General features: G+C 55.5%; 1 protein-coding gene across 2 annotated transcripts in view; it reads right to left on the bottom strand.

The window, feature by feature from the left end:
- The window catches only part of CSNK1G2 (casein kinase 1 gamma 2), a 43858-nt gene extending 34569 nt beyond the window's left edge, over positions 1–9289 (bottom strand). For both annotated transcript variants that reach the window (XM_066566142.1, XM_066566143.1), the window contains exon 1: positions 9198–9289. The gene's annotated coding sequence lies outside the window, so the exon portion shown is untranslated. The remainder of the gene's footprint in view (positions 1–9197) is intronic.
- Positions 9290–13632: the final 4343 nt, after the last annotated feature.

Raw genomic sequence — 13632 nt, 5'->3', positions numbered from 1 at the left:
GACCCACAGCCCAGACCATGAGGAGGAAAGAGCAGCACCATGTAATTAATGTTTCCTGCAGAATAACTGGGGCAGAGGGATGCTCTGTGGCATGACAACATCCATCAGCTTCCCTGCAAGAGCCAGCAGCATCGTGAGGGAAGCAGTGAGTGATCCATGAGGCGTCCATCTTCCCACCCCCTCTACTACAGGACCATCAGCAGCTCAGTCCATTACAGCTTTCCCTGCAGCCTCTCAAAGGTATGGCAGTGACCTGCTTATTTCACAGATGGGCATGGAAGCATCTGTGATCTCAGAGAAAAAAGAGGATAGAGAACAGTGATTCACAACTAACTGGAGACTAACTGGGACAAATTCCTAAGGCCCAGCAAGCACCCCAGTCTGTTGCCTTGCAGGGAGGGATAAGTTTCAAAACAGAGGGACCAGAGACCTACATCCCACTGCTGGTCACACCACAAGCTGTGCAGGATCTTTTCACTCCTCCATCCCTCAGAACATCAGCCTCACAACCCTTTATTAAGCATTGGGCCAGCTTTGTGGATTAAGGATTTGGTCTGGTTTGCACCAACTTCCACATCAGAAAGGCAATTTCCAAAGGGTTTTTTCTCACCTTCCCTCATCCCCCATTGTGTTTCTGCAGGGGATGAGGAGGCCAAGACTGACACAGGAAGAGCACAGGACTGACTACAGCTGGAGAGGTGCTGCTGTGCACTGGGAATCTTTCAAGGGGTTCATCCCAAAGATTCTCAGCTACATCCAGTGCAGTCTTGCTGGTTCCTCCCTTCCCCTTACCTGCTTCTTTTAACCCTACACAAAGGGTTTGATTTATAGAATCAGAGGGATCATTCCCATGAAGGAACATGTAGGATACACCCCCAGGAGGACCCATTTCATCTTGCTGCTATTAATACCTGAAACATTATTTGCACGAACAGACTGTCCTTTCTCCCTCGTTTCTGGGCTCTCACTTCTCTGGTTTGTCCCAGAAATCCCAGCCAACACACGTTCACCCTTCTTTAGTACACACTTCCATCCAAAACCCCAAATTCTCCTTTTTTTTTTTTTTTTTTTGCAGTTAATTACTCATGTTTCTAGTCTACATCACCTCTTTCAACCCCTGCAGACAGGATACAGCTCCCCTGGCTCCCTCATTCATTAGGCAGCCAATTTGTGGGCCTAAACCCATCAACTCTCATTATGGAAAGAGACCAAGACTTGCCACAGCTGCCCAACATCCCACTCTCCTCCGAGCTGGATGGGGCTCTCACTCCTTTTTGTTTCCCCAGCACCAAAGCTGGGACTAAGAGCCACAGCCATGCTCTGGCTAGGCTTGGCTCAGCTTCAGGCTGGGCCCAAGGGTTGCTTGCAAGCTTTTTGCCACACTAGCACAAAGCAGTTCCCAACCTTTCAGAGCTGTGCTGAGCTCTGGCCAGAGGAGCTCAGGCAAAGCCTTCCCCTCACAAGCAGCCTCACATGCCTTTGGTTTTGCTTCAAGAGGAAACATGTTTTCCCTGTATCCAGGCGTAAAACAGTCAAGCCCAGCCAAAACCATCCAATCAACAGCACAGAGCATGACAAGTCAGGGCACAGGAGCTAAGGAAGCCCAGACTTCCCAGGCAGACCCAGAATTCCTCACCTGCCCTGTGTGCAGAGAGGGGCTGGGAAGGGGATCAGGCTCCTGTCAGTCCCTGTGTCCTCACACACCACAACCAGCCCGTGCAGCCTGAGGTGCCACCAAACCCTGACCTGAATTCTGACATCCACCAGCACACAGCCCTGGGAGAAACGTGGGACAAGCTCAGCACTGAACCAGCAGCTGGCTTTACTTAATTTTTTGGGGCACCCTGTGAGAAGGATCACACAGAAGGGTGAAGGATCACACAGAAAGGTGAGGAGAAGCCATGAGCACCTCATCAACCAGCCCAGGGAATGGGAAATCCTGCCATTAGGATCCACTGCAGAGGATTTCACAGCTAATGAACCTGGTCACCACAGACCACAGCGAAAGCAAAAGCAGCAAGGCATTTCTTTGCTGATAAGCTGCTTTTATCAGGAAGTTCAGCCTGGCTGCCCACAGCAGCCCCAGCTGGAGAGCAGCTCCCAGCCTGTGCCTTTAAATCCCCTTGGCAGCACAGGACTGGGGCTGAGGGAGCAGACACGCCCTGTGCTCCAGCGCTGGAGCACACAAACATTTCCTCCCAGCCATTCCACACCGCGGCTCAGCCAGAGCTGCCTCCTACCTGCCAGGGCCCTGGAGAGGGAACACAGGCTGTGCCACACACACCTGGACATGCACAGACTTCAACTCATTTCCTGAACCCCTCCTGCTCCCCCGCCAGCTCTGGACATTCTTCTCTCAAACTTCTTCCTTAAGGCAAATATTTGGAGTCTAACAGGCATTCCTCATGGAAGGCACAAGTTAAATATTGGCCCTAAAACAACAACAAGTGCCTTTCAATGATTCTGGCTGGAGAAGCACCGCTCTGGACTTTGATTTCTGGCTCTGAACAAAAATAGGAGCAAAGCACTGAGCGTTACACTCTTCTCCTGGGAGAAGTCAGATTTCAGGCTCTGCAAGTGCCCTGCCAGGACCACAACCAGCAGTGGGAACTGTCCCTGCTCGTGCTTTCTCACACCTCGGGTGTCTGCTGTCACCCAGCCAAGGCTGCTGCAGTGCATCCTCTGCACCGAGCACAGGAGCAGTCTGAGTCTCATCTCCAGGTCTGTGATTTTATATCCTCAGAGAGACACTGGAGAAGACCTGCTGGGAACCATGGGTGCCACCCAGGGCATTTGCACACCTTGTGCTGCCTGCCTGTGGCTGCCCACCTCTCCATCCAGCCATGCCCAGCTCCTCAGTGCAGAGGATGCTCCAGGCTGTTCCTGCTCTGCAGGCAGCCCAGCCCCTGACAGACGTGCTGGCTCTTGTAAGAAAACATCCCAGCAAGGCAGCAGAGCAGTCAGAGACATGGCAGCACAGTAGAAGGGAGAGGGAAGGGTGAGGAGGAAAAAGAAACCTGCACTGAGGTCAGTACACCTGAAGCCTGGCAGCACTCAGGTCCTGGGATGTCATGGGCACTTCCCACACGGATCAGGGGAGCAGAGCTGAGCCCTGCAGAACCAGGTTTGTTGCATCCCAGAGCAGCCCTGTGATGTCCAGATTCTGCTGATGATCCAAGCCTGAATGGAGGGGCTGCTCCATCAGCCTCAGTCCAGGCAGGTCGCAGAGAGCCCCTGCCAAAACCACCCCAAACCAGAATCTGCTCCAACACCAGGGCTCTGCCCACTGCTTCTCCAGAAAACACCTCAACAGTTACCCTGAGAAAGGTTACACGGCACAGATGTGGTACACACTCACTCACACTCACAGGGTTTGCTCTATATCCTGCTAAATTCAGCATGAGGGGTGTTAAATGAGCTTCCCTCTCCTTTGGACCCTGTAAGCCCAGGAGCTCTTGCCCAGCTCTGCCTGCTCTGAGCAGGCCTGGGAGGCAGGAGAGGGACTGAGCAGTGGAGAGCTGCTCCTGGCAACATCCCCATGGCTGTGGGAGATGGAGAGCTCTGATGGTCTGCTATGCTGGAATTCCTCTCTAATTCCTTCCCAAGACACTTATGATGGCACTTCAAGCTGGGGAATCTGCTGGGGGTTCTGACAACCTCTCAGGGAGATCTCCTGATGAGACAGACACCCCTCTGAAAACAGCGTGGGTTTAAAACCAGCTGCGAGTCACCCTGGAGGAAATGTTAAAGCTCTGAGCACTTCCTATTCCCTCCCCAGCCACCAAAGCCCATGGAGGGACGAGCTCCAGCAAGTTTGAGCAGGAATTCCCAAGGCTCAAGGCAGAGACCAGCCTGTACCTGTGAGCACCAACACCTCCTCATCCCCCAGCACACTGACCCTGCCCTCCCAGAGCCAAGTGCAGCTCTTCAGCTCCTGGCTTTGAGCAGCCCCTTCCAGCACAGGGACCCCACCTCCGCTCCCAGCACCTGAGTCCTTCCTGAACATTCCCTGTGCTGGGCACCACCAAAGCCAGACTGACTCAAAGCAGCATTGCCTTGGGATGAGAGGAATCGGCAGAGCTGGGGGCGAGGGGATTCCAGAAAAGCCTCAGCTTGCCCCTCGCCCACACACACAGCACAGAAGTTGCTGGAAAGCACCATCCTCTCCCCACATCAAACCAGGGAAACCAAGCAGAGTATAAACTTCATCATTGCCAACAGTCCCTGCTAAAAAAAGGATAAGAGAAAAGGGTTTTTTGCTTTGTTGTTTGTACCTCGGTGCTACCTCAAAAGCAGAAAGATTTTTTTACCTGAAAACATTGGGCAAGGGCAGAGTCTGCAAGAATGGAGCTTTTGTAGCACAAACACAGCTCTGTTCGGGTTTAAATTAGATTTCCACTGACCTTTTTGAGCCCATCGTTCAGCCACCCACACCCAAGCAGCCCCTCTTAGCAAGACTCTGCAGCCCCCAGCCTGGGAAGAGGAATAAACCCCCAGAGACTTGGCTGTGCTCCCAGGGAACCCCCACACCCCTCCCAGCACTGCTCCTGCTGCACCAACTGCTCAGCTGCAGGGCTGCAAAGCTCCTCCAAAGGAAAGCTGCACAAAATCCAAGTTCAAGCTCAACCTTAACCCTGTTTATTAACTTAAGAACATCCCTCTCAGGGTGACAAAGCCCGTGCATCACCTGCCAACTGTCTCATTCACCACTGGGAAAGCAAAGGCCAGGCTTGCCTCATTAAAAAGCATTACATAACATTAAGTAACAAAGGGCTACAGGACATTCTTTGCTTGGTGGACATGTAAAAATGAATGACTCAAAAATTAATGCTCCTTTCCTCCAGAATCCAGCACCCTGGGAGGCCAACAGCACCTTATTTCCAAGGCAACAGTGCCTTTCGTGCCTCATCCCAAATCCTGCTCTCACATCCAACTTATTGCCACCACTGCCCTGCAGACACTGAACACCACAGCACTGCCCAGCTCCCATTCAGAGCAGTCCCAGGCACCAGGGGATGTGTCTGTGCTGCCTGTGGCACTGGGACCCTGCCCCAGCCTGGGGTCAGCTCAGCTGGACCTCGCCGGGCAGGACTTTGGGCTTCCCCCCTGTCACCATCTCAGTGCAAGCCTTTCACAGACAGGACTGTGAGAGCACCTGGTTTCACTGTCACCACAAGGCCTCAAGAGCTGTGTTTCCCACGAGTCAGGAGGATTCTGCTGTTTCAAGTGCCAGGGGCCCTATGCAGTGGGGAAAGCAGGTGACAGAAGGGCAGTGCTTGGAAAGGCCACTGCCACCAAGCTCCCAGCAGAACACAGCCTCCATAGCACTGGGAGATCCTCCTGGAGACACAGAACTTCTATCCACCATCTCACTGGAGCCAAAGAAGCCAATTTAAAGTCTTTACAGAACTAATTGAATTCCTCTACTGCAGGAGCAAACCCTCCTTACTGTGGGCGGTCGATGAAACCAGAGACTTCCTGCTGCCTGTAGCATTTTGAAACACCCTGCAAAGCCTTACCTAGAAGTTTCAGCTTACCTGAAGAGCCATTTCCTACACCACACAGGCTGATGGTGGGTCCTGATCTGTCTCTGCACGCTCTGAAGGCAGCAAGTGGAAGGCAGAGAGAAGTCCTGTGGTTTTACAGCCACTGCACCATCTCCCTCCTGCCCCCACCGGGCTGGGGCTGTGAGTGGGGGGTCACAGCTCTGAGCACCACAGGTGTCACCCAGGAACCTGACAGGGTGGGACAGACAAGGCAGGGGTGTGCTGGAACACTTCAGAATGGAATCACAGAATGGTTTGGGTTGGAAGGGAACCTAGAGCTCATCCAGTTCCACCCCCTGCCATGGGCAGGGATGCTTTGCACTACTCCAGGGTGCTCCTTTGATCCAACCTGGCCTTGGAACTTCCAGGGTCAGGGCAGCCACAGCGGCTCTGGGTAACCTGTGCCAGGGCCTCACCACTGCCACAACCAGGAATTTCTTCCCAATATCCATCTAACCCTGCCCTCTGTCAGGGGAAGCCATTCCTCCTTGTCCTGTCACGCCAGTTCCTGATGCACAGGCTGCTTTTTCCAAGCCAGTTATTAGAAATAATGCATCAATGTAACATGCAAGGGAGGGGCTGCCCACAGGAAGGGCTGCAGGGCTACAGCCTGGGCAGGAATTTAGAATTCTCCAGGAGGAGGAGGGCAGCTGGTGTGAATCAGGGAGTCTGACAGAGGACCCTGAAGCTCCACACTCAGCTACCCCAGCAGAAAATCATCTTTTTACCTCCCTCACAACCAAAGCTGCTGCTTCTCTATAGCAATGAATCTACCAGAGACAGCAACTGCCAGCAGGAAGTAGAAACAGCCTCTCACGAAACCCCAAAACTATTCACACAGCTTTTCTAACAGGAAGATGACTTGTTCTCCTGCAGAACCCCAGAGCTGCTGGGACCTGCTCTCCCCCCCAACTCACAGGTACAGCTGGACAGAAGCAGGCTCCTGGTCACACCATGTCTGGGCCAAGGAAGGAGGCTCAAGTTCACAGCTTCTCAGCGCACCCACAAGGAGCCACGTCTGCCCAGTCACAGCCCAATTACAGGGCTGTGGGCAGAGCTGTTCCCACAGGCTCTCAGCAAAAAGCTGTGGCAAACACACGAAGGAAGCTCCTGTGCTGGCACCCAAGTCTGTCCCTGCTCAGCAGCACTACAAGGGAAGAGGGTCTGACTCCTCAAACTGCAGTGGGAAGTCCCAGGAGCAGCACAGGGCAAACCAGGCCACTGCCCTCTGCTACCAAACCCCACAGTGCCGGGCCCTGCAGAGCCAGGGGAGGGTCTCCTCCCCAGCCCAGGGGCTGCAGCTCTCCTGCTCACCCCACAACAGCACATCAGGGGCTGCTGCTCACCCGAGGCTTCCCTCAGCCCTCCCACCAGGCCTTCAGTGCCTGTGGAGCTGCAGTTCCTGTCTGAAGGCAGAGATAAACAGCTTCCTACCCACCCTGGATCAAGGGCCAGGCACACACCTGGAGGCACAGCCAAGTACAGGAGTGCTGCTCCAGCACAGCCCATCCCAGCTCCTCCTAGCCAGGAAAACAACGGGGACAGGGGTGGGCAGGGGGAGACAGCCCCAGAGCGCAGCCAGGCCCCAGTCCAGCAGAGACGTTTATTGGCAGCTGCTCTCAGACACTGTTGTGTCTTCCAGCCCAGAGGGGCTGGAGGGGGGGAGGAAACACTGATTGTCCACGAGCACAACCCTCATGTCATTCCCATTGATCCGCTGAGTCACTCCCGTATGAACAGTTTTGACAACAGCCGGGCTGCACAGGAGCTCTGACACGGAATACAAAACGAGGGGCACGGTGAGGCTGCTCCTGAGAGCAGCACCGGGAACCTGCTGAGCCACCAGGGCCAGGAGCTGCACCCAGAGCAAGGGCAGAGCTCACAGCTCCATCCAGGGAAGCTGCTGGACACGGAGCACACAGCTCCATCCTGCACCCAGCTCCATCCTGCACCCAGCTCCATCCAGAGTGCCCAGGAAAGCTGCTGGACACCAGCTCTGCCCTGCAAACCACACCAGCTGCACCCCGTGGATGCAGGGGCAAAGCAGAGCAGCTGCTGCTCTGGCAAAGGAGCAACACAAGTGATTTTAAAGTGATTTATAAGGCCTCACAGAGGAGATCAAACTCCTAAACCACCTCTCCATGCTCAGGGATCTGAGCCCCCCCCAGATCTCACATTCCCACAGACCTGAGCATGCTGGTGTTGGACCAGTCAGCACCACAACCCTCCCAGCACCCCAAAGCTGCTCAGGAGTGATAAAACACTGACCAAACAACGTCCCTATCTGCAACGTACCAAATTAAAACAAAACCAACAAATCTTTGGCAAGTTCCTCACAGCAGCCAAGCCTATCCTGCCACGGCAAAGGCTCCCCATGGAGGCCTCCTGCCCTAATTTGCAGCAATTCTTTGTCAGACCACTGGCAAACACCAAACGTTTGCTCCAATCTGTTACATAAGGCCCAGTTTTTAAACCTGTGTGCTGGCCGTGGGGAGATGGGGGCACACAGTGTGTGGCAGCCTGACAGGGCAGCCTGGCTGGCAGGTGAACTCACACACCCCTCAGCACTCACTTCCACACCTCCAACCACTTGTTGTGTGGAAGGAAAACAAAGAGATTAGTTAAGGAGGCAACTTCCAAAGGTTTTACGCACCTTTCAACCCGGGTCCAGGCTAACTTGAACTGTTTGGAACAGACTGATATCACGGCAAATCAAAAGGGGTTTGTGAAACTTTGCTTTTTAACTTTAAAATACACCAAACACAGCATGTCTTCACGCTGCCGAGCGCACAAAAGAAAAGGCACCTTCCTGACCATCCCCACAACTTCCCGTTGTTTGCTCCCCGAGATGCAGAGGCAGCTCCCTGGCTCAGCTCCCTCCTGCCAGCCAGCGACAGGAGCCACGGGCCTCCCGGCAGAGCCGCTCCTCATTTGCAAACCTCGGAACAGCTCAAGTCGGCTCCTGTCTGCTGGGGGCAGGAGGGGGAGGGCACTTTTCCCTTTTCTCGCATTCATCCTCACCCGCTTCGCTGAAGAAAAAAAAGCCGTTTTAAATACCAGCTTCAGCACGGTCCTTTCCCCAAATAAACACTTCCCAACCTCTCTGGAGAGAGGAAAGCCACATACAAAGGAGCCAACACGCTGCGAGGCTGGGGCAGGCTGCGGGGACGCGGCGGGGCCCATCCGACCCCATCCCCGCCGCCCGCCCGGCCTCGGGGGCACCGGGGGCTCGCAGCCCTTCCCCGGGGCCACAAAACCGGCACGGCCGGGAGGGACGGGGCGAGGCGGCCCTGGGCCCTCAGACCCCGGTCCGGCCTGACCCCAACGCGACCCCAAAGCCTCCCCCAGCCCCCGATCCCAACGTGACCCCCACAGCCCCCCACTGTCCCCCGGGCCAGACCGAACCCCCCTCAGCCCCAGCGCCCGGCGACCTCCCCAGGCCGAGCTGGGGCCTCCCCCGGCACCCCCGCGACCCCCAGAGCCCCTTCCCCTCTCCGGGCCCCTCCCGCCGCTCAACCCCCCCCGCCACCGCCCCGTCCCCGCCGCCCCCGCCCGCGGCGCCGCCCGGCCCGGCCGCCCCTCCCCGGTGCCGGCCGAGCGGAGCCGAGGCCGCAGGGCCCCCACCGTCCGCCGGTGCTCCCCCGGTGTTACCTCGGCGGTCCCTCAGCGCCGGGCGGCGGCGCCGCTGCCCCGCGGCCGCTCCCCCATGGCGGCGCCCCCGGCCCGGCCCCGCTCGCCTCCCCTCCGCCGCTGCGCCAACGGCGTACGGCCCGCGCTGCGCCAACGGCGTACGAGCCGCGCCGCGCCCGCGCGCGCCCGCACGCCAGCGGCGCAACCGCGCTTCGTGAATACGGGCGGCGGGGCGGAGCGCAGCGCAAGCGCAGCGGGCGCGAGGGTGGCGGCGCAGCGGCGCTGGCGTAGGGCGCGTTCGGGAATAGCGGCCGGCAGGCGGCGGCTTTGCGGCAGCGCCGCGCGCTTTACGGCAGCTCCGGTTAACCCCGCGCTGCCTGGCGCCGCTGTCGGGACAGGCGCCGCTGTCGCGATAGGGCCCGCGCTGCCTCAGCGCCCTGCGGGGCCGGAGGGAGCGGCTCTCACACGGGGAGCACACCGAGCTGTAGTGGGCCCTGTAGGGTCCGGCCCCACTGCTGGATGTGGCTCCGGTGTGGGTTATCGCGATGCTGTCGCGATATGGATGCCACCGGGCAGGTGGGGCACGGGCCTGTTGCAGGGAATGGCATGGGGGGGTATAGACCCAGTTACAGGGGACAGGCCCTAATACGTGAGAGAGCCCCGAAACGGAGTACAGCCCCTTTTTGGGGTACAGCCCCCGTTTTGGGGTAAAGCTTCTGTTTTGGGGTACAGCCCCTTTTTGGGGTAAAACCCTGATTTGGGGTACAGCTCCTGTTTTAAGGTACATCCCTGTTTTGGGGTACAGCCCCTGTTTTGGGGTAAAGCCCCTGTTTTGTGGTACAGCTCCTGGTTTGCGGTACAACCCCTGTTTTAAGGTACATCCCTATTTTGGGGTAAAGCTTCTGTTTTGGAGTAAAGCCCTGTTTTGAGGTACAGCCTTTGTTTTGGGGTAAAGCCATGTTTTGGGGTACAGCCCCTGTATTGACGTAAAGCTCCTGTTTTGGGGTAAAGCCCCTGTTTTGGGATAAAGCCCTTGTTTTGGGGTACAGCCCCTGTGTTTGGATACAGATCCTCTTCTGGGATCCAGCCCCTTTTTTGGGGCACAGCCCTGTTTTGGGGTACAGCCTTGTTTTAGGATAAAGCCCTTGTTTGGGGGTACAGCCCCATTCTGGGGTCCAGCCCCTTTTTGGGGCACAGTTCCCTCATCCCCACATCCATCTCCACTCCAGGCCCTGTGGGGCAGCCTCGGGACAGGGACTGGGGCTGTGCAGGGGGGGCACAGCTGTGGCACCCAGCCCGTGGGGACAGAGGGAACTCAGGGTGGCATTTTACAGCACTGTCACATTTTGGGGGACATCAGCCCTGAGCAAAGTCACTCTGAGGGAAACAGAGGCACTGCCTTGCAGGGAACAGAGCTCCAGGACTGGGATCTGCTGGGACAGTGTGGTGGTTTTAGTTTGAACTGGGCAGAAATACTAATTTAGTGTAATTTTGGTTTGCTAATTGGAGATTTCCTTAATTTTTAGGGGGTTTTTGGAGATCACCTGCTGTGAGGTGTCCTGACCAGGGACACAGACCCCACTGCCATCTCCTGAAGCCTTTCATTTTCTTCTGATTGCTCACCTGGGGACAAACACTCCATCCCAGTGTCCCCTCAGCAAAGGAGGGCACAGCCAGAGGATCATTTCCTTCTCAACCCCCAAGTTTGAGGCTTTCAGGGTAAGGCTGGAGGGAGGGGACACCCCTGCATTACCCTTCTGGTCATATCTTCATCACAGCATGGAGCAGATGCACCCCAAAATTATTTTCAGGCAATGGGTAAATGAATTTGTGTGGGTTTGGGGGACAGCATCACCCCAAGTACCCATTTCAGCATTTCCAACTGCTTGAGTTGGTTCTTTCTCCTTCCTGTCACAGAAATGTTCCAGGGAAAAGCTCTCCCCACAACATTTGGCTGGAGGACTTTTCCCTGTAGGTGTTTGCTCCTACAAAAAAAAAAAAAAAAAAAAGCTGATTTTAGAGCATCAGGAAAATTCTGAATGCTTGAATTCCAGCTGCTCCCATCCTGTTCCTGTGTTGTGGCCTGGCTCAGGAGGGTGCTGAGATGCTGTGACACATGTCCTGCCCCTGGAGAGGATAAAATCACCCCTAGAGAGGATAAAATCACCCCTGGAGAGGATAAAATCACCCCTGGAGAGGATAAAATCACCTTTGGAGAGGATAAAATCACCTCTGGAGAGGGTAAAATCACCCCTGAGGAGGATAAAATCACCTCTGGAGAGGATAAAATCACCCCTGAGGAGGATAAAATCACCCCTAGAGATGATAAAATCACCCCTGAGGAGGATAAAATCACCCCTGGAGAGGATAAAATCACCCCTGAGGAGGATAAAATCACCCCTGAGGAGGATAAAATCACCTCTGGAGAGGATAAAATCACCCCTGAGGAGGATAAAATCACCCCTAGAGAGTATAAAATCACCTATGGAGAGGATAAAATCACCCCTGAGGAGGATAAAATCACCTCTGGAGAGGATAAAATCACCCCTGAGGAGGATAAAATCACCTCTGGAGAGGATAAAATCACTCCTGGAGAGGATAAATCACCCCTGAGGAGGATAAAATCACCTCTGGAGAGGATAAAATCACCCCTAGAGAGGATAAAATCACCTCTGGAGAGGATAAAATCACCCCTGAGGAGGATAAAATCACCCCTGAGGAGGATAAAATCACCCCTGGAGAGGGTAAAACCCCTCTGGAATCCTCCCTTTCCTATCTGCCCCATCTCACCCCCCAACTCTGCAATTTTGTGGTGATTTCACACACTTTGAGAACTCACAAGTTGCTTCAGGCATTTGGCTGGAGAATTGAACCACCCTCTGGAGCAGGAGAGGGGGGAAGAAAAGAGTTTGGATTTTATTTCAAGGCAGATCTCCAGCGATGAGCACACGGTGTGCCAAAGGCCTGCAGAGACAAGAGCAGCTCATGCCACAGAACCAGCACAGGGAGCAGGAAAATCCAGGGAATTTCTGTTGGGAAATCATCCAGCCAGGAGCCCTGGCCCTCTCCTGTGGGCATCAGACAGTTTGGGCTCATTCACAAGCAGACAACACAAAGGGAGCACTGGGACTGCACAGGAAAATGAGGAATGAGCTGCTCCAGGGTGGGTGGCAGCACCTTCCCAGCTGGAACTGCAAAGGGACAGAAACACAGCAAGAACCAGAGAAAAGGGAAAGCCAGGCCCTCCCAGTGCCCCTCACACCCTGATGGAGCAATCCACAGCTTTTTGGGAGCTCCTCAGGGTGGGGGACTGAGCTTGGCTGCACCCCCATTCCTGACAAACCCTGCCTGGTCCTCCTGCAGAAAAAAAAAAAAAAATCCCCTCATTCCAAGGGCCAAGGTCCTGCTTGAGCAACAGCTGGAGCTTAAAATGTGCCTCATGCTCAGATTTTGAGGCCCTGGAGCAAGAATTTGAGGGAAATCCAATTCATCCTCATGCTCAACACATCAGGGCACAGCAGCAGCTGTAGGGAAGCACTGTCAGAGAGAGGAGGATGGTGAGGGCCAGGCAGGGGGAGCCTGGCACGGGGCTTTGGAGACAGGCAAGACACTGAGATCAGCAGATGGCACATCAACAGCTGTGAGGGACATGGCTCTTCTAGGATTAAATATCTGCCATGGAGTGGAACTGGGGTGTGACAGCACAATATGGTGATTTCCATATTCCCACCTGGAATTATGTCCAACTCTAGGGCCCCCACACAGGAAAAACACAGACCTGTGGGAATGAGTCCACGGAGATGCTGCAAGGGCTGGAGCCCCTCTGCTCTGGAGCCAGCCTGGCACAGCTGGGGGTGCTCACCTGGACAAGAGAAGCTCCAGGGACACCCCAGAGCCCCTGGCAGGGCCTGAAGGGGCTCCAGGAGAGCTGCAGAGGGACTGGGGACAAGGCCTGCAGGGACAGGAGCCAGGCAATGGCTCCCAGTGCCAGAGGGCAGGGCTGGATGGGATCTTGACAATCAGGAATTGTTCCCTGGCAGGGTGGGCAGGCCCTGGCACAGGGTGCCCAGAGCAGCTGGGGCTGCCCCTGCATCCCTGGCAGTGCCCAAGGCCAGGCTGGACAGGGCTGGGAGCAGCCTGGGACAGTGGGAGGTGTCCCTGCCATGGCAAGGGGAGGAATGGGATGGGCTTTAAAGGTCCCTTCCAACACAAACATTCTGGGATTCTGTGATAGCTTTGGAAGAATATTTTGGGCAATAAATTCAGCCACATCCTAAAGAGATTCAACTCACCTTCACTGTCCAAGCCCATTTACTCCAGGGGTAAGAGTCTCCTTCCAGGCAGTAAGTGGTGAAAGCAGACACCAGCACTGCCAGGGGCTCTCTGCACTATGGAAAGGCCACAAAAATGACCCCTTGGGAGATGGGACTTTTCTCCACACCTCTGCTCTCCAATC

Source organism: Molothrus aeneus, chromosome 27 (assembly GCF_037042795.1).
Source record: "Molothrus aeneus isolate 106 chromosome 27, BPBGC_Maene_1.0, whole genome shotgun sequence".
NCBI lineage: Eukaryota > Metazoa > Chordata > Aves > Passeriformes > Icteridae > Molothrus > Molothrus aeneus.
The sequence above is the reverse complement of the archived record's forward strand: the minus strand, read 5'-3'. Positions and strand labels throughout refer to the sequence as shown.